The following is a 21,439-nucleotide window of genomic DNA, read 5'->3' as shown; positions in this document are numbered from 1 at the left end:
CCTACATCCTCCCCCTTGTCCCTGTGATGGCCATGGGACACAACCCTCCTTCCCCCGCAGATGTCTAAAAGTTGGTTTTTCACTCATTTAAGTTGCAGGCAAAGTTGTAAATGCATATGTTTCATATGGGGCATCCTATGGACTACCTAATCACTATATAAGGAGTAATTTATACACATTTACTTCATACTTTTGGAACAACACGAGATTAAAGAGAGAAGAAGACATTGAAGGCTCTACTCTAGCATTTTTCTTCATTAAACTTTTAGTTTCTCATAGTTTTACTTATGAATTCTTTAATGGTGATTCTTGGTATGTCTATGAGTGGCTAAAACCCTTTTTTTAGGGTTTTGGCTATGAACATGATTTCTTAGCGTACATTTAAGTTTATTTAAGTATATTATCATATTTGGTTGTTCTTATGTTCTTGTATTTACTATTTTATTGATTTGCGACCTTATGAATACATCCATATTTATTTTGTGAGCTTGGAAGGAGTAACATTGGATTAGAAATGGAACATAATAAATAGGTTCTTGTCTTAAGATGAATCAAAGAGACAATTCATTTTTAGCAACCTTCAAATTTTTAGTTTTACTACTGTTTTTTGAGAAGTGCTAACAACTTGGTCTTATCTACTGAATTTGTAGGTATAGTTTTAAATCTTAAGTAAGCTAGAAAGAAAAATGGATTTTGTTGAACTATATCCCAAACCTGTGCGATATTTTCACTAGTTGAGGAGAGAAACAATACTTCTCCATCCAATCTTGTAATTTCAATAGGACGAGACCATTCCTGCTGTAATAAGTGATGAACATCAGACCTTAGGATAGTGCACAAACTGCCAATCCTACTCACAACCAATGTAACCTCCAGTATCTAACAGTCGGATGTAGGAGGCAAATTTTAGCTTAAATAGAACTTGGTGTAACTGTTGCACACAAACAGACAGTTCACATGCCTACCACATGAGGATCTACAAATTCATCTTAAGAATTTTCTAGAGATTAATAAAATATCATTCATGCAGGAATCTCCAAAGATTACGTGAGGCTTAATCTTTCCCCATTCTGAATATTAGGAGAAATAAAGAAATGGTTGAATGAAAAACCTCTAAATTCAATCACAACTTGGGACGACTTGACAAAGAAGTTCCTCATTCGATTCATTCCATCCAGAAAAACTGCAAAGTTGAGGAGTGAGATCTTAAGTTTTAAGTAGAAGCCAGATAAAAATATCTATCATGCATGGACGAGATTCAAGTATCTTCTCAGAAATTTCCCGCATAACCAACAGATAAATGAGGTATTATCTCAAACTTTTTTTTAAGTTCTTGACCACAACACAAAAATTTTGCAAGATTTAGCAGCAGGTGGGTAGTCCTTGAGTTGAATACTTTTCTCAATAGTGTTGCATAAGGCAATCTAAATTGGCAGAATGAAATATCTAAAAGTATGGTGAAAAATCCTGCAGGTATGATCGAGGTGGATAGTAGCACAACATTGGCTACACAGTTGGTCTCTTTTAAAAATCAAATGGTGACTCAGTTCAGCAAGTTCTGTATGGATGAACCTTAGGCCCAAGTTAATACAGTTCAACAGGTTTAGACTTGGTCTAAAATTTGTAGTGGTAGTGGTCACTCTGCATACTTACATTGAGAAAATTTAAAATAAGTGAATTTTGTGGGCAATGCACAAAAAGGGAACAGAACCATGGTAATGCCTACAATTGTAAATGGCAGGGTCATCCCAACTATTTTTGGGGAACTAATCAGGTCCAACTTCAGTAGTTTCAGCAACAACAAGGTATTTAGAATAACACTCAAGACAACAATAAGAGACTTTAAAAAATTTTCTGGCTAATCAAGAGCACATGCCTGCAAAGATAAAAAATCAGCAATTGGCTCAAAATAATATTGATACACAGATGGGTCTGTTAGCTCAAGTGTAAAACACAAGACTTTAAGGGGCTTTGCCTAGTGATACAGAAAATCTCAAGCAAGTGATGGAAGTTACCTTGAGGAGTGGCAGAGATTGAGTGACACACCTCCAAGGAAGAATCATGAGGTGCAAGCAGAGTTCAGCACACTTAAGTAGAAAAGAGCAAGTTGATGCCAAGGAAGTTGATAAAAAGGGGAAATCTGAGTACCCGAATGAAATGTTGATTGAGTAAATAGGCCACCACTATCATTCCCTTATAAGCTTAAAAAGGTCAAAAAAGATGCTTGTTTTAAGAAGTTCTTTGAAATAATCAAAGGATCTTGGGCGCATTTATATGCCCAAGTTCTAATTCTTACCCTTACCTGTACTTAATTCATAAGCTAATTTATATATAATGTCTTGTGTTTGAGCTAAATTTATATTCTTGAACCGATGGATATGATTAGTATTTTAGGAGTGGAATTCAATGAAAATAAAGCTTGATTGAGCATCAGCGCTAAGTCTATAGATAATTGAGGGAATAAAGAACAACATTGTGAGCCAAGCAAGCTTAAAAAGAGTAAAACCACATTTACGAAGCATGGGACAAGGACCGAGAGATGAAAAATGCACTTTGGACTTGAAATGTAGATTTTAACACTGGAGTGTTCCACGCCCAAGGTGCTCTGCGATAAGGGTGTGGTGTATTGTGGGACTAAAATATGAAATATAATTTCCAATATTCATCTGCGTTAAAGGTGTGTCATGCCTAAGTTGATCTGCGACAAGGGAGTGGCACATTGGAGTGTCAAAAATTTAAATTTCAACCCAACTATAAATAAGACACTTGTATTATATTATAGCAGCTTTGGTACACGATTAAGCAAGGATAAAAACATATGAGGGATTATAATTTTTACCATTCAACTCTTCTACTTTTATTTTTATATAAACACTTTGATTTCATGGATGTTAATTACGAACATGAGTGGATTACCCTTGTTCTTGGGTTACAATCAAAACATGATGGTTTGGTATTAACTTACATCAATGAAGTTTGTTTCTCATTAGTAGTGTTTGTAATTCTTGTATAAACTGACCATGGGACTACAGGAATAGGATAAGGAACATAAGGAATAAGTTCATCTCTTATGAAAGTTGGGTGATTCGCAACTAGGATAGCAATATACCTAGCTAGCTTTATTTGGATATATACGAGATGAAAACGTTAAAGCATTTGGATTAGAACCTCACATACCTGCTCAACGATGTAGTTGTGAGACTAATTCGAATAGAAAATTTAGAGAATGACCATTTTTGGATCATACACTTAACCCATAGCCCACAAGTCAAGAAATAAAGTTACTTGAGATAAACGATTACTAAACATGATTGTATGATATACCGTAACCCTGGAATATCTCTTCGTATTTATTTCAACTTTGCTAAAATTGTATTGTTAGGAAATAGTAATTGTTACAAACCCTTTGATATGTCATAATTCACAACACTTGATTTAAATATTGTTGATTATGAGATTACGATATCCATCTCATTTAGAGATAATATATTACTTGTCCGACCACGCACACTTGCATATGTAGTAGGTTGCAATAAGTTTTTGGCGTCGTTGTCGGGAACTCAAGTAATTAGTAATTTTCTGAATTTTATTTTTGGTGATATTATATGAGTATTGAAAACTTGGTCTTAGTGGTTAATTAGTGTAGGTCTAATTTATGCGTTGGACTGGCAAGAGAAAGAGAATTGGTTGAGCATATTCAAAACCTGAGCGAGTATTTCATCAGCGGTGGAAGGCAGCTGCACTCTAATATCCAATTCAACTACTTCAAATGGAATATCTGACAGAAATTGTTCTTGCTAAAAAAGTAGCTGCAAGACCTATTTTCTAGGTGGCAATCCCACTTGCAAACAATGTTACTAATAATATCTGTAGACCAGCTACAAGAGGTTGATTTGAGCTGAAACAGATATGGTTGATGTACCGACTCATGACAATAAATTTTTCATCTTCAAGGAAGGATAATTTAATGTTTTCTAGCAACCGTTAGTTTTATTTAATATGTTTTAGGATTGTTCTTAGGAATCAATATCAAAGGCATGAAAATTCAGAATAGTAAGCAAAAAAATCCTGTAATAGTGATACTGATGGGTTGTCAGTCCCTTGATAGACCATCACACCATACGCCGCCACTAAATATAAAAGTTTGAAATTTGTAATTAGGTGATAGTTCAATTGATGGACCATCGGGGCCGCGATCATCCATCACCCTAACTATCCCAACTAAATAAAATTCATAGAAATTAGGAGGTAGGCGATGAGAGGGATGATGAACCATCAGAACAACAATAAACCATCATAGAAGTTGTCGAGCTTAATTCTAAGCATATTGATTTTGGATAGTAGCGACGATTTAGACGACAGACCATCTCCCCATTGACAGACCGTTGGGCGAGTTGTTAGCTATGATGCGACAACCCAATTTTGAAATTTAAATCCAAAATATATTGGAGCCTATAAACACCTAGCTTAGGTTTAGAATGGGCATATTTTGACTTAGTGTTAAATTTTGTAACGTGAGATTAGTGGAGAAATGAGTTTGAAGGTAACAAACACATTTCTATTTATTTGAATTTGAACTTTGAAATCTTATATTTCTTCATTGTAAGTTTCAACCTTTAATTTATAAAATCAAGCTTTTTCATCTATTTTTTACCATGAGTGGCTAAAACTCCATAACTAGGGTTATGAGATCCTTGGTGGAATTTCACTTTTAGGTTATGGGTTGTTGAGTTTACATTAAATTTTTTATTATATAACTTTTCTCTTTATTTTAATGCGTTATCCTGGTTGTAAACTTGAGAATATGCCCTAAAACTTTACTTGCTTGAATAAAGAGGTTAATGTTGGGAAAAGAGATTAGTGACAGGAATGTAGAATTTTCAGTCTCTAAATATAGATTAGTGCCTTAACAGGATTAAATTCTTGAGGTGTGTATTGAATTATTATCTAATCACTTTAAGTTTGAGATAAATTAAAGTGAAAACTATTTTGAAAGTTGGGAAACACATAGATGGAAAATTGATCTCAATTTCCCTGTAATCACATGTTTGTGTATTAGCTCATTCACCCAAAACTTTTAAAGTAATTGAACACCAAGGTTAACATAATCCTAGTTTGCTCTTTCTTTACTATTAACACTTTTTTGGGTTTAAGTTGGAATTTTATTAATTATTTAACTTAATCCATACATGAATGGACCAACCCATCCAAACAAAATTACAAAAAAGATCCAACATACAAATTGTCCCGGTCCACATACTGACCCGGTCCAATTGAAAGAAGAAATAAAAGGAGTAGGGTTTATAATTTGATCTTAGGTAATATCACTATCATTTCACCGCCTTCCATGTTTTTCTTTAGAATCGCAACTTTGAGTTGCTTTTATTGTAAGTGATTAACACCATTCCTTGGTTGATCTAGCTTGATATTTTTTCCAGCTTGCAAGAGTAAGTCCTTTTTTTTAGTTTTACGCCTGCTAGAAACTCCTCCATTACTGCTTAACACATGATCTTCTTTCGTTGTAGTTGGTTTCTTCGTTATAAGGGTGTACTCAATGATTTTTGGTTTTAACAAGCTAGGTCACATACACTAAAGCTTGATGTTGCATCCAGGTAACAGATCCCTTCTTGTGTGCTTCCAACTATGGTTTGCTTTAACCCTCAATGGTATCTTTTTAGTTGTGTAGTTATGGAAGGGATAAATATTGTGAGATGCTCGAACCCATATGTAATTGGGTGTTTTCAATGACTTCAGTTGCACGCACTGACAATCTGACCATGTGACCCCCCGATCTATTAAGAATTTGATTTTTTTTGTTGGTGTAGATAGTCTAAGTAGTAATTCCCCCTTTTTGTGAAGCTTTGCTGGTTGTAAATATGTAGTATGTAAACTACTTGTCATGAATCTACCCAGTCTTATTAGTCTTAGTACCTTTTGGTCAATGCTACTCTCAAGTAAGGACATTGCTGCTTGTCACTATTTAAGATCCTCCTTCCTGTACTTGGTAGCTGATTGAATGTTGTGTACTTGAATTCCCGCTTTTCCAATGCCAAATTTGCAAGATAATCTACTAGTTAATTGCCCTCTCTCTATATGTGTTGAAAATGTACCTGCTTAGCTGATAATAACTACCATATTAAACTAATTTTATTTGTTATTTTCCATGGTGCTTCCATTGCTTTGTCAGCAATTTTTGCATAATTAGTGAATCAATCTGCATAATAACCTTCATCTACCTTGATTTGTTGTAATGCATTACTGCTTGTAGAATAGCCATAACCTCTGTTTCTATGTTATTAGTGTTTTCCATTACTGATCCTTCTGCATGCATCAACTCACCATGTGTGTCACTAAGACAAAAATCCCAAGAACTGCTCCCACCATTTCCATTAGATACTCCATCTGAGTTATATTTCACCCAATTACTCTTTGGCAGTTCTCATAAAACTGGTATTCCTCTAAGTCTAGGCTTCATCTGATTCAATTGCTTCAAAATATTTGACCATTCCAATGGAAAATCCAAAGTTGGCTTTCTCACTTTCAATAGCATTCTCAGATGCTTAGTGGCATTAAATATTAATCTCTTCATCGATACTCCTTTGCCTTTATGTTTCAAAGAATTTCTTCTTTTCTTTCTCTCTTTCTTTTACTTATTCCTCCCACCATGCTAGAATTGTATTTCTCAAGCTCAACTCTTGTATATAAATACCTGCAAAGAAAGAAAAATAGGACCAAGTCCTGTTAGCAGTATAAGATCTCAGTAGCACATGAGACAGTCTCCTGAGTTGGATTCTGGATACACCGACATTTGGAGAGTCCCTCTATTCCCCATCTTCTAATAGTAGCATCAACTAAGATTTTGCCTTTCCACATTCTCCACATGAAAAAGCTAATCTTGAAGGGCACACCTTTTATCCACACTTGCTTGTAAAACTCATTAGTATGCTCTTTGTATCTCACATATTGCCAGGCTGTGCTCACACTAAATTTCCCTTTTGAATCTATACTCCATATTTCATTATCATATTGACCTAACTACGGAGGAGGTGTTATTTTCTGCTGAATGTGCTCTACTATCTCTTCTATAAACAAACCTATTAGTAATTCTGCATTCCATTATCCATTAAGCATTAAATCCCTGACCTTCTCCTGTCTATCATCCTACTCCTTACTATCATGCATGACAGTTTACAAATCTCCAATACCAGTCCAATTGTCATACCAAATATAAGCATCCCCCCTCTAAGCTTCCATATTATAAGATGGTCAGTGAGATCCCTTACCCGTAATATCTTCTTCCAAACTTGGGACCCCTCTTCAGTTTTCCATATAACTTCCTTAGGATGGTACTTCCTACAATACTTGTTCATCATGTACTCACTCCATATTAATTTCTTAGTCCTAAAGTTCCACCATAATTTACAAAACAAGGTAGTGGATACATCTTGCAATAGTCTGAACCCCAACTCCCTTCTTTTTCTGGTAGGCACAACTTAGACCAAGAAACCCAATGTCTATCCCTTTCTCCTATTGTACTACTCCTGAAAAACTTAGCAAAACTTTTCTGAATAGTAGACAGGACATTCTTTGGAGGATTCATCATGACTATGTTTGATCAAAACAACTCTTTCCTCATAAGATAGGAGTTCACCTTTCCAAACTTATAACTTGCTACTGATTATTTTTATTAATTGTTGGTAGTACACCTTCTTCTTCCTCATGTAGAATACAGGACATCCTAAATAGTTAAATGGGAATTCCTGCCTTAATATACCTGTAGAAATCTCTGCCATAACTATTACACCATTAGACACAGATCCATGCACATATAAGACACTCTTGTCCTTATTGATCTTCTGTCTAGACACCTTCTCATACTTTTCCAATGTAGTAGTCACTAATTGCATAGTTACTAACTCAGCCTTGCACTTAATAATCATATCATCTACAAAAGCAAGATGATTGATTTTTGGACTACCTCTAGGTATCCCAAATAGTTTGAACTCTTTCCTCATCATCAATTCTTTAAAACTTCTAGATAACACTTCTGCTGTAATGATGAATAGTATAGGAGACAATAAGTCCCCTTACTTAAGACCTATTGAGGATTTAAAGAAACCCTTAGGTTGTCCATTCATCAGTATAGAGTACCAATTATTAGACAATAATCTGAACACCAAGTCAATAATTTCTTAACAGAAACCTATCTTTCTTAACACCTTTGTCAAAAATAGCCACTCAACTCTGTCATATGCCTTCGTCATATCCAACTTGATCACCATATTTGGAGGTTTACCTCTTTTTTTGATTTCAGCCACTATCTCTTGTACAACCAATATATTCTCTGCTATGCTTCTACCTTGAACAAAGCTAGCCTACTCTTCAGAAATAATGACTGGTAAAATACTCCTGATCCTTTCATGAATAATTCTAGAAAATATCTTGTTCACAAAATTGCTCAGTGAAATAGGTCTCAAGTCTAAAAATTATTCACCACTAGCTTCTTAGGCAAAAGTACCCAATTTGTATGAGTGATAAACCTGGGAAGCATACCCCCACAGAAAAATGCTATTATCATCCCTAAAGAAGGCACCTGTCATACCATTAGGACAAGCTGTACTATTTCTGTTCAAACCCATTACTGCCTTCTTTACTTCATCAATGGTTGGGATTCTCTTCAATTCCAAATTTTGATCATTTTTCACTATACTTGGCAACACATCCAACATAGAAAAATCTTCAGTATCTTCTTGCTTTTTGAATTAATGTTGATAAAAATGAGTTGCTGCCTCAGCTATTTCATCCTAATTATTTAGCCAATCCCCTTCATCATTCTGAATTCTATGGATCTTAAGTCTTGATCTTCTTTCTTTGACTACAACATAAAAGAATTTTGTGTTTCTCTCCCCATATTTGAACCACTTGAACCAACCTTCTGTCTCCAGAATTCCTTCTCCATTTTTAGTTACATAGCTAACTCATCTTAAGCTTTGAACAGGTTAGACCTATTCATTCCTGAGGGATCTTCTTCAAACTATTTTTCCCTTGCCTTTATTACCTCTTTAAGAGTAGCAATCTCTTGAAAAATATTTCCAAAGTTTGCTGGCTCGATTGAGTTAATGCAGCTTTGGTCTTCTTGAGTTTTTAATGGAATATGATAAAGGGATTACCTCCTATATCAATACTGTAATTCTATCTAATGACTTCTAATCAGGAGTCTTTTTGCATCTAGAAATTAAGGAACCTGAAAGGTTTAACTAGGTTTACCTATTGAGTACTACACTGCATCAACATTGGTGCATTATTTGAACTAGTTCTAATCAAATTTTCCACCTCTATAACTGGAAACCTTTCCTGCATCATATCATTCGCCAAGACTCTATCAAGTCTTTTGAAAATGCATTCTCCATCAATTCTACCATTCCACTATGTGAATTTACTACCGTTGAAAGCAGCCTCTTCTAAATTACATATATTAATGCGTTGGTTAAAATGATCTATCTCTTCTAATATGACTGGTAAACTACCTAACTTCTCCTCTTCATTCCTTATAATATTAAAATCTCCTTCTACCAGCTAAGGATCCTGATTTGTCATTGCTATATCTTTTAATGATTTCTATAATTGCATCTTCTCATTCTGATTGCATTTAGAATAAACTAGAGTCACTTTGCCATAACTCCTACTTGCTGATTCTCCAACTTAAGAGTGGGTTGTTTCTCTTCATCTCTAACAATACTAAAAGTCATGGTTGAGACCATAAAGACCCATATTTTTCTGAAGTGTTTGAAGTAGCATGCTGCATCCCAAGCCTTCTTTTATACTCTTCTACACTGTGACTTTCTTGAAATGGATCCATAAGACTTATGAAGATAATTATATTTGAAAATTACATACCTAATTTACTTAATTGAAATTACAACAAAACACCCTATTTTGTAGAAACTGATGATTAAAAGTCGATTAATTGCATACAACTTAATTAGAACCCTATTCCTTATGGGATTCGACCCCAACTTTTGTTAGGTTATATATATGACATTGATTGATCACACTCTTTTAAGGGAGTTATAGTTTGGGTGTATTAGTGGTGAAACTCTTGCACACTACCAAGCTGCTCATTGGTTTATATAATGAGGATCCATAACAACATTTATAGAACTTTCTTGAAATTAGTGATACTTACATTTTCGTAGGAGTGTTGACCAATTATGTGAGACTTACTCTCTTTCTCTTTTCTTTGCTAGGGGAACTAAAGCAGTGGCTAAAGATAGAGCCACCCAATTCCATCACTACTTAAGATGATTTGTCATGGAAATTCTTGATTTGGTTTTTACCATCTAGAAGACCACATGATTGAGAAGTGAAATTCTGAGTTTTAGGTAGAAAGATGGCAAGAATCTTTACCAAGCACGGGATAGGTTCAAGTCCATCCTTCGTGATTGCCCTTACCACCATCAAACTAATAAAGCTTTACTACATACTTTTATTGAGGAACTTGATCCATATACAAAAATTCTCCTAGATTTAGCAGTGGGTACACAAGCACTAGAAAAAACTTATGATGAATTTTACACTCTCTTGAATTATATCTCACAGGGAAACCCTAAGTGGAATGCATATGTATCAAGCAGCAAACCAAGAAAAGGTGCATTGGTGTTAGAGTCTGACCAATTAATAGCTATCACAACATAGATTTCTTCTCTATAGAACCAAATGAACACACAATTCAACAACTTGAGTTTGGACCACAAAGCAGTAATAGTTAATGTAGTACAACAGACTTTGAATTGGTGTGAGGTATGTGGTAGCGGTTACCATGTAGCAGATGCTTATGAAACAAATCTAAAATCTGTGAATTATATGGGTAATGCATAATGCCAAAGGAATCATAATTTTTGAAATACTTATAATGGTAATTGGCGATATTGCTCTAATTTTTGATGAGGTGAAAACCAAGGACAAAACACAAATTATTACTGAGGGCTAGGAAATTAGAATCTACAACAACATAGCTAGGGTAATCTAACCACTGCTCAGTCAAGAAATATGGAGGAAATGCTAAAATAGACTATGAAAAATCAAGCACAAATGGTAGCCAATATAAAAAATCAACAGTTAGCTATTAAGAAATTGGGGGCTCAGTTGAGTCAGCTTGTGGCAGCACTGAATACTAGACCTTAAGAAGGTTTACCAAGTGATACTGCTCCAAATCCCAAGCAAGTAAATGTAATTTCTACTTACAGTGGGCTATAATTGGAGAATTTAGAGCCCAAAAATTTGAGAGCACTAAGACTAAGGTGAAAAATGTAAAGTCCCCCACCATTCCTATAGAGGTTGAAGAAACAGAAAGAGGAAAGATGCTAACAAAAATTTATTGACTTATTGAAATAGGTTCACATTAACTTTCCTATTATTGATATTTTTAGGGTACCCCTGAATATGCCAAGTACTTCAATGATATTATGGAGAATAAGAACAGGTTGACTGAATATGCCACGATTTATTTTATTGAAAAGTGCACCTCAAGGATTCAGAACAGGCGACCTATGAAGCTTAAGGATCTAGGAAGTTTTACTATTCTTATCATTATTGTGAAGTCTGTTAGTGCTCGAGGTTTATGTGATCTTGAGGCAAGTATAAATCTCATGCCTATGTCCTTGTTCAAGAAAATAGGGTTTGGTAGTCTGCGGCACACCGCAATGGTATTAGAGTTGGTTGATCGCACACTTGCCAGACCTAATGGAATAGTGGAAGATATGTCAGTGTAAGTGGTTCTCTCATATTTCCTGTGAGCTTTATTATTTTGGACATTGATGTAGATCCGATAGTCTCATTTATTTTGGGACATCCTTTTTTAGTGACTGGATGTGCATTGATTGATGTAGCTATTGGTAGATGTTGCAAGTTTCTTTATTCACAGGGGCGTATTTGAGCCTTTGAATAGGCCCCTTAGTCAGTCTCATAGGCCATCTATTAAGGAAGTGCCTAAATTATAGCTTAAGTCTCTACCTTCACACCTAAAATATGCTTTTCTTAGAGATAATGACACTTTACCTATGATTCTCTCTATAGGATTATCAGATATTCAAGTTAGAGAGGTTTTAGTAGTGCTAAAAAGAAGGATGAAATCCATTAGATGGCAGATATCAGACATAAAAGGGATAAACCCCACTTATTGTATAACAGACTAGTATGCAATACCAAAGAAGATTTAATCCTGTCATGAAGAAAGTACTGCAAAAAGAGTGATCAGGTGGCTTGATGTAGGTATAGTCTATCCTATTTCATATAGTAAATAGGTTAGTCTCATTCAATTATCCCAAATAAGATGGTATGAAAGTAGAGACAATGATACCACTCGCAAGGATCATAATCCTATCCTGTTCATTGATTGGATGCTTGATAGACTAGCTGTACATGAGTACTATTACTTCCTAGATGGGTACTCTAGCAATAATTAGATAGCCACAGCTCCATAAGATTAACAGAAAATGACATTTACCTGTCTATATAGGATGTATGCTTTTAGGTAAATTCCCTTTGGATTATGTAATGCACTAACAATATTTCAAATATTTATGAGGGATATATTCTGTGACATGGTGAAGGACTTCATCAAGGTATTTATGGATGACCTCTCTATTATTGGTAACTCCATTGATCTATGTTTATAGAATCTAGATAGGGTCTTAGCGAGATATGAATAAACAAATTTGGTGTTGAACTGGAAAAAATGTCACTTTATAGTTAAGAAAGACACTATCCTTGGCCATAAGGTGTCACAAAAAGGATTTGAGGTAGATCGTGCAAAGGTGGAAGTGATAGAGAAGTTACCACCTCATGTGTTACTCAAAGGAGTACTCAGTTTCCTTAAGCACACCAAATTTATAGAAGGTAAGATTTTTCAAAGGTAGCAAGATTGACGTGTAAGCTGCTTGAAAAACGGTTAAGTTTGAATTTAGGGATGAATCTCTGAAAGCATTTGAGGAGTTAAAGAAGAAATTGGCAGAGGCCCCTATATTGATTGCTCCTTATTGAGAGTTACCATTAGAGTTGATGTGTGATGCGAGTGATGTAGCTGTCAGAGCAGTGTTAGGGCAGTAAAATGAGATCTTTTATTCCATTTATTATACTAGCAAGACTCTAGACATAGCGCAAACCAACTACACTGTGACAGAAAAGGAGATGTTGGCTCTGGTATATGCATTTGACAAGTTTTGATCTTACTTAGTGGGGACCAAAGTGATGGTGTATATGGATCACACAGTTATTCTCTACTTATCCGATAAGAAATATGCTAAACCCTGACTGATTCACAGGATATTGTTTTTATAGGAGTTTGATCTAAAGGTAAAAGACAAAAAAAGGGTTGAAAATCAAGTAGCAAATCCTCTCTCTAGGTTGGAGAGTTGGCCTCTTGTGGAAGAAGATGGTAGTATATGAGGGAGTTTTATAATAAGAAACTCTTAACATTGAGTGTCACAGAGTTACAATGGTATGTGGACATCATTAATCTAATTGTGAATGGGATGTACCCACTCGAGTCTAGAAATTAACAAAGAAAAAAATTATATCAAGAGTCTTGATTTTACACATTGGATAAGCCATTTTTGTTCAAACAGGGCCCTGACCAAGTGATTAGACTATGCATACCAAAATATGAAGTGAAACAGATTTTAGAGAGTTATCACTCGTCTCTATATGGAGGCCATCATGGCAGTGAGCGCACAGCTCATAAGGCTTTACAGTAAGAATTCCTTTGGTGCACCTTATTTAAGGATGCGACTAAATTTGCCAGAGAATTTGATCAATGTCAATGGATAGGGTCTATTTTTAGGAGGCATGAGATTCTCTTGAACAATATACTAGAGTTTGAGATATTCGATGTCTAGGGGTAGATTTCATAGGCCCTTTTCCTCCTTCATATGAAAACACATATTCTAGTGGTAGTAAACAATGTTTCCAAGTGGGTGAAAGACACAACACTCCCTATAAATGACTCCAAAGTAGTTGTTAAGTTTGTGAAAAATCAAATATTCACATAGTTTAGAACTCCAAGAGCCATTATTAGTGATGATGGCACATGTTTCACTAATCATTGGCTTAAAAATTTGTTGGCCAAATATGGGGTGAGACACAAGATTTCTACAACTTATCATCCCCAAATAGGTGGTCAGGTAGAGGTGTAAAATTATGAGGTGAAGCAAATTTTGCAAAAAATAGTGAATGCACAGTGAACATTGGGCAATGAAACTTAATGATGCATTGTGGGTATACAGGACAATGTACAAGACTTCCATTAGGGCATCTCCCTACAAGTTAGTATTTGGAAAAGAATGTCATTTATCAATTGAGTTAGAAAATTAAGAGTATTAGGTTGTGAAGAAATTAAAACTTGATGCTATGTTAAAGAGGTAGAAAAGGATGTTGCACTTACAAGATCTTGCAGAATTTAGATTGCATACATATAAGAATGCAAAGCTTTACAAGATGATGATGAAAAAGTGTATAACAAGAATATAGTGCCCCGCTCACTTGAGCCCGGATAAAAGGTATTGTTGTTCAATTTGAGATTAAAGTTATTTCCTGATAAACTAAAATCTAAATGGTATGGACCATTTAAACTGGCGAGGATGACTTCTCATGAGGTCATTGAGATAATTGATAAGGAAAAAGGTATGATATTTCTAGTAAATGGGCAAAGAGTTAAATATTACTAGAGTGAAGATGAGGATCAATAGAGGATATCATGGCAACTTTCTGAAGAGTGATTTTGAGCTTGGTCATGCTGTGATGTTAAATCAGGCTTTACATGGGAGACAACCTATAAATATAATGTAATAGCATAGATTCTTCTTTTACTTGAGAAAAATAAAATAAAAGTAAAAAATAATAAAAATAAAAAATAAAACAAAATATATGTCTAGCCACGACCAAAACTACAATGCTTGGCAGGAGGCAACCCACCTTTTAAAATTTGTTTTATTTGTTTTAAATGAGAATCTACAGGACTGAGGGATGCCTTCACATGGAGAAAGAGATGAAGTGTGTAAAAGTTGTTCTTGGGAAGCTACTAGGTATGAAAATGGCACTATGTATGAATATAAACATAGGCAAAAAAATGGGGGAACCAAAATTCCCCCAAGTTTGCATTCCGATGAGCCTTTGTATCAAGGGCACGCCACGCTCTTTGTCCTCTGTGATAAAGGCATGGCATGCTAATGAAAAAAATGGCCACTCCCTTTTTAGTGATCATCCATGATAGAGGCGTGCCATGCTCCCTATCTTTCGTGATAGGGGCGTGACATGGAGAGGGTTAATTTTGGCTATTGTTAATTTTAAAAACCATGTCAAACTTGATTTCATCTCTTAAAAATTGAGTTGCCTTTTTAAAATCCCCTAAATCCCTAATTTCCTCCTCATCTCACAATCCTAGTGTGTCATTCCCAAAGAATTGCTCAAAATTAAAGCGTGCCAAGCCAAGCATATCTCCCAAGGTCATCTCTTTCTTCGTCGACTCTCAAGAAGGTAAGTCTCGTACCTTATTTTCTCTCTTACCTAATTTTATTGGGGTGAAGTGTTCTTGTTAGGTGCACTTGTAAGTTTGTTGTTATGGGGTGGATCAAACTATCACAAATTGAGGTTTGTTCATACAATCCTTTTTAGAATTCATAGTGTTTGTTGATTAGGAGTTAATTTCTACCTAGTTCAGTTGTTTGTGGAATGCTTATTTCAGTTTATTTATAGGTTTGATTTCTATTCATCTTTCAAACTACATATGCTATGAATATCTTCTTTATATTGCATTTTGAAGGTATTTGCTGCTATGATTGCTTTCGATTAAAAAGGTGAAAACTAAAATAGGGCATAAATAGGTGTTCTGATTTCATTGTTCATATAATTGTTCTTATTTAGTGACTAGCGTCATGTATTTTATGAGCATTTAATGAATAGTTTGTCCTCTTAGAGGTCTGTTGGAATAGGTGCATGTATTTTTTTTGAGAAACAGACCTTACCCGGGGATCTCACCTCCCATGGTGGTTAGGGTTTGATCCACACACCCCCAAGCCTTATCATAAATAAAATAAATAAAAGTAAAAGGAGGTGGACATAGACCTTACCTCCGCATATGGTGGTTCAAAGTCAACTAACCTACTAAGGTCGATCGACTCATCCCTGTTACTAAATATGAAACCTAGATATAAGCACCTAGAAGAGAGGACTCTTTTCAGTACAATATAATCTAGGAAAACATAAATAAGGGAGATTCTCCCCTTATAAAGTAAGAAGAAAATCAAAACAAAACTTAATATCTTCATGAAAGCTATAAACTAATGAGAATAACATAGATGAAGATGATGAGATGAGATAAGCGAAACAAGTGAGTACCTATGCAAGAAGATCCAATCCAAGTGAATCTAAGGAGGCTGATTTATGCGTTTTAAATTCTTTTGTCTAAAATTAATCATTCCCACCTTATCCAACATATAATAACCTATAGCATCATATGGTAACTGATGATAAGTATAATACTGCTCTGTACTGTCGATCATATGGCTGTGCTTGGAAAGCATATCTACGGGATAGTTTGCTTCTCTATAGACATGCTTACAATAAAAATAATTCAATAATTTGATCAAATCCCGTAACTCGTGATCTAATGAATAAGGTTCCATTGAGGTGAAATAACCTATTTGATCCACTTAATAAGCAACTCTGAGTCAACTTCAAGAATAACCCTACTATAACCATACTGAATACACTAAGTAATACCAAACATATCCGTTTGTATGTGCATGTATTAAATGAATATTTTATAAGTTTAGCATTTGAGGTAGGTACTGTGTTTGGCGTACTGTGAATTGTATAGAGATTATGCCGTTAGAATCAATGTATGTTGCTTGAAGTCTGAGTAGAGCAACATAGGATTGAATTATGCATCCATGAGTATTGACATAAGTTTTAAAATGGTTAAATGTTTGCATATGTGTTGTGACTATGAGGTTATACTAAGAAAAAAAGAAAGTCTGAGTACCCTAGTTCCATACTCATACACCTATGCTAGCAACTACCCTAAAATCCTCCTACACTTGGTGTTGGCTAGCTTTGTAGGATTTAGTTTGACATGGCTATTCTACGATTGTGTTTGCCATACACTGTGTTAAGCAGGCAAAAAAAGGAAAAGAAGTTGTTGGTCCCTCAGGTGAGGAAAGGAAAAGAGTTTGTAATGTTGCTCATGTACCCAGAGCCTCGATAGTCCCACGAGGTCAAACTCGTAGGTATAGGATTCAGTGAGTTTTGGAAAAGGGGAAAAATGGTATACTAATCGCACAGAATCCAAATATATCCTAGATGAGATCATTAACTTGGAGAGCTTGAGGAGAGAGTTCCCTAGCATTATTTAGAGGATTAAAGAGCTGAGAATGGCATTTATCTTTGAGTAGTCTACTTAGTGCAATTTGCATTTGATCCGAGAATTTTATGCTAATTGGGACCCGAGGCAGCCTGATTTGGAGGTCTAAATTTAAGGGCAAGTGGTTAAGTTTGATACAAGTGATCTAAATGTCCTCTTGGGTACTCTTAAGGCATACCCACTTTAGCTGAGACAACTGAATATTACTCCACCAGCCGCTGATATCAGGAACTTACTATGCAATAATAGGTCTACGGCTAGGTGGATTCGTCACCAAAAGAGGGAATATAATCTCATATTTCTCTATGCTCATATGAATATTTTTTATCACTATCTTATTTCGCGAAAGAACATGACAAAGTTCATGCGAGATCGAGTTTATTTGACTTATGCCTTGATGCAGAATGGTTTTGAGATCAACATATGTAGTGATCATGTTGATAATGAAAAAGGGTAGCATCCATCAGGGATGCAGGTATGTCTTTGGTGGGTTGTTTACTAGATTATTGAGAGGAATAGATGCTGAGGAAGAGTCCTTGGACTACAGGCCATTGTTGGAGATGCATTTGTTGGATATGGCACAGACACAAGCTTTTGATGTATCTCATGGTCCAATACTGACACTACCTTAGTGTCATGCTTGGGATGATAATATCACAACATGTATGTATAGGCTACAATGTTATAGGTACGGGTGGGATCTAGAGCAACTACCAAAGATGAGATACGTAGGGTAGAGCTTGACTACCTACTGGGTCGTCATACCAGGACTTCATTGCGAATTAGACCAGATTTTGTAGAGCATGTGGAGACGAAATTTTAACTAATAAGGATCAACGTTTATAGGATTCAGACATTGTGTATAAGGATGATGATGATGTAGACCTTGATTTGGATGATGAGGGCTTGGGCCCAGATTTTGATGATTGCATGGATGAGAAGTGAACAAGGAGTTTTTAAATCACCTCACTTTTTATTTTGTTCTATTTTTGTAAATACTGGGGACAATTCTACATTCTAAGTGTAGGATGTTAGATATTACTCTTGATCTGCTATCTGTGGATGTTATGCTACTCTACTTTGTCTGGATTGTTATTTTGTTATTTGGGCTTGGAATGACATTCTAGTTGTTAAATTTGGTCTGTAATAATAAATATTCAAACTTATTTGTGTTTGGCTGTGTAATATTTAGTAATAGTTTAATTATTTCATTATTATTATTTTGGGTTCCTCATCTTTTGTTTTTGGTTCTTAACCTGAGGACAGTCTCATTGAACCGAATAGGATCTAGTTTTTATGTTTTAGGAGTATTTTTTTAGGATAATAGAGTAAATTTTAAAAATAAAAAAATTTAGGTTAGGGGTCAATAATAAGCCATAGTTTAGGTATCTTTCTTAATGATGAATGGATGACGACCGTCCAAAGGGGAATTAGTTTTAGGGAGTGAGTAGGTAGCAGAGCCTGATCACTAATCTAGTTGAGAGTAATTTTGTTGGGCCATATAAGTACGTAAGATGAACTATTTTTAAAAAGCGTGTCGAAATAAGGTTAAGTAATATTCTTGAAACACCTAGGCTTAGCTATGTGACTTTTTGCTAATTTTGGCATAATTTTTGAATTCGTGCAATTATTGGATCAAGAGTGTATAGGGATCCTACTTGAATTTAGCTTACGCCATGTGTAAGTGAGGTTTTATATATATTCTATGTGCATAGTGATGTCTAGAACTTGCTCAATGGGTTTACAAAGAAATTAAAGAGAATTAAGTTTAGGAGATGATATAGGCATTTCTTCGACATCCATGTTTTTAACATTTTTTGATTACCTTTGTTGCATAACTTTAGTTAGCTCCATTAATCTTGTTCTTTGTTAGGCTTATCTGTAGCTTAATCTTTTTCTTTCAATTGGACCCAATTTGATCCAAAACTTTTAAGCGCTTTGATTGAAAAATTAAATTATTTAAGAGTGTACAAGTGAAGAGGAAAATAGTGAAAATAATGCCCCAGAGAATTAACTTTTGGTGTTTTAAATTTATATGTTGATAGGAGGGATTAGTGAAATAAACAGAACATAGATCCCAAGTGCATTATGAGAAGTTAATACTCCCTACGTAAATCTTTAAGCTAGCTTAAAGAGATGGGGAAGAAAAAACTAAAAAGGCATAGAGTGATAAAAGTTGGTAGAAAATAGAGTGGTTGGAGAATATTTTGCATAAAGTGTGATATATTAAAGAGCTTAGAGAAGATAGTCATGATATTGTCAAAAATAGCACCTACCGGTCCCGTATCCTACATTACAACCCCGAAAGTCCTACTTAATCCTAAGCATCGATATTCTTACATTAGTAGAGTAGTACCTTAAGGGAAAGCTTATGGGTCATCCTATGTCATATATGAATTCTTTAGGAGAGAGAAAATTTTGATTTGCATACATATTTTTGTAATATATTGCATAGTAGTGAGTGAATATGGATAATTCTCTCGTTGTGAGGGCACATGTTGATGATGGTTAGAATACTTGTATGATTTATTGGTCCAATAATATGCATGAGTTTGCTAACTTTGTAGACTCGATTCTTGAGGTTAGGAAGTTTGAAAATAGTATTCCTATGTTTTAATTTGTGACATGACATGTTTGGGATGAAAGTTGATGAATCATGAGCAGTCATTGTGGTTCTAACTTAAGTATTTTGTTATGGTAGTTATATGAAGTTGTTATGTGATGAGAATAATTGTATAGACTTATTCAAGGGTGAACAAGACTCTAAGTATGGGGTGGTTATATTCGGCGTAATCCAAGTGCTAATTCTTACCCTTACATGAACTAAATTCATGAGCTAACTTGTATATAGTGCCTTATGTTTGAGATAAATGTGTATTCATGAACTGATGGATATGATAAGTATTGCAGGAATGGAATTTGATGAAAATGGAGCTTGATTGAGCATCAACACCAAGTCTGTAGATGATTTAAGGAATCCGGAACAACATCATAAGAAAAATAAGCTTAAAAGGAGTACAACCACATTTATGAAGCATGGGACAAGGACCGAGAGATGAAGAGTGCATCTTGGACTTAAAATGCAGAATTTAACACTGGAGCGTGCCCTGCCCAAAGTGCTCCACAATAAGGGCATGGCGCATTGGAGTGTTAAAAACATGAATTTTGACCCAACTATAAATAGGACACTTGTATTATTTTGAGGAAGCTTTTGTACACATTTAAGCAAGGAGAAAAACATTCGAGGGATATCAATTAGGGTTATTTTCCCATTCAAATATTCTACTTCTATTTTGGTATGAACGCTTTGATATCTTGGATGTTAATAACGAACATGAGTGGCTAATTACCCTTGTTCTAGGGTTATGGTCAGAAAATAATTGTTTGGTATTAATTTAAATTAGTGAAGTTTATTTCTCATTAGTTGTGCTTGTGTTCTTGTAATTACTATTTTAGTGTGTAGCCAACATTAGAATACATGTGTAATTCTTGTATGAACTGACTATAGGAATATGATAATATGACGAGGAACACAAAGAATAAGTTCAGCTCTTAGGAAAGCAGGGTGATTCGCAACTAGGATAGCAATATACCTAGTTTACCTTATTTGGATATATATGGGATGAAAGCACTTAAGCGTTTGGATTAAAATACCACATCCCCACACAATGATGTAGTTGTGAGATTAATTAAAATAGAGAATTTAGAGGATGACTATTCTCGAATCGTACGCTTAACTTCATAGCCCGCAAGTCAAGAAATAAAGTTCATTAAAATAAACAATTACTAAACATGATTATATGACATGTCGTAACCCTGGAATCTTTCTTTGTATTGATTTCAACTTTACTATCAATACTTTTCTTTGTTCACACATTAGTAGGAAATAGTAATTGTTACAAACCTTTTGATATATCACAATTCACAACACGTGATTGAAATATTATTGATTACGAGATTAATTAAATTGCTAAACTAGTTGTTCCTGTGGGTTTGATATCTGGCTCATTTAGAGCTACTATA

General features: G+C 34.9%; 1 long non-coding RNA gene and 1 other non-coding gene across 2 annotated transcripts; one reads left to right on the top strand and one right to left on the bottom strand.

Moving 5' to 3' along the window:
• The first annotated feature begins 5,288 nt into the window (after positions 1-5,288).
• LOC124888521 lies at positions 5,289-20,839 on the top strand. The gene is made up of 3 exons (XR_007046894.1): positions 5,289-5,447; positions 5,526-5,612; positions 20,327-20,839. It is a non-coding gene; the product is annotated as an uncharacterized LOC124888521 (long non-coding RNA).
• Positions 10,354-10,460, bottom strand: LOC124889163. The gene has a single exon (XR_007047775.1). It is a non-coding gene; the product is annotated as a small nucleolar RNA R71 (small nucleolar RNA).
• Positions 20,840-21,439: the final 600 nt, after the last annotated feature.

The sequence above is a fragment of the Capsicum annuum genome, chromosome 11 (assembly GCF_002878395.1).
Source record: "Capsicum annuum cultivar UCD-10X-F1 chromosome 11, UCD10Xv1.1, whole genome shotgun sequence".
Taxonomy (NCBI): Eukaryota; Viridiplantae; Streptophyta; class Magnoliopsida; order Solanales; family Solanaceae; genus Capsicum; species Capsicum annuum.
This window is presented reverse-complemented; position numbering and strand designations above follow the sequence as displayed.